Source organism: Charadrius vociferus, unplaced genomic scaffold, assembly GCF_000708025.1.
Source record: "Charadrius vociferus isolate BGI_N301 unplaced genomic scaffold, ASM70802v2 scaffold816, whole genome shotgun sequence".
NCBI lineage: Eukaryota > Metazoa > Chordata > Aves > Charadriiformes > Charadriidae > Charadrius > Charadrius vociferus.
The window spans coordinates 48432-49065 of NW_009648884.1; positions in this window are offsets into that span (position 1 = coordinate 48432).

The window sequence follows — 634 nt, forward strand, 5'->3', positions numbered from 1 at the left end:
GGGGGATCCCCCCCTTTTCCCTCCTTTAAAATGATGCAACCGCCATCCCTTCTTGCTTCTCCCCCTAAGCTGTTTTATTTCTCTCCCTCACGGGAACAAAAGCCACAAGCTCGTGCTGCAGCACTGTGAAAGGCAGCGAGCGGCTTTTCCAAAGGGGAAGGGGATGATAAACCCAGCAGGGAGGACCCAGCAGCCGCACGATGGCCGGCGCACGTTTCAGCGGGCGAGGATGTCCTGATTTATAAAATAAACCCCCGTGTCCTCTCTTCCAGCCCCGAGCAGGAACCAGCTGCGCTGGTGCTGTCAGCTCGGCTGCCTCGGCCAGGCAGAGGGAGCAGCAGCCAAAGACAACAGCATTAAACCCAAAACTCCCCTCTCTCCCCCCATCCCTGCACACGTTTCTTCCCAGAAATTAAAACCTGGCGGGACCAGGAGCAGCCGGCTCACCTGGAGGACGCTTTGATTGCAAGGCTGATGCTGAGCCGCATCTTCCCCAGCATCGCTCTAGAGCATGTAAATGATGTAGGAGAGGATCACCAGGCCGATGATGGCGAAAAACATCAGGATGAAGATATCCAGCATGGTGAGCGAGGAGCCTGGTGGGGCGGGAGCTGCCGGGCTCCCCGCGGCGTGG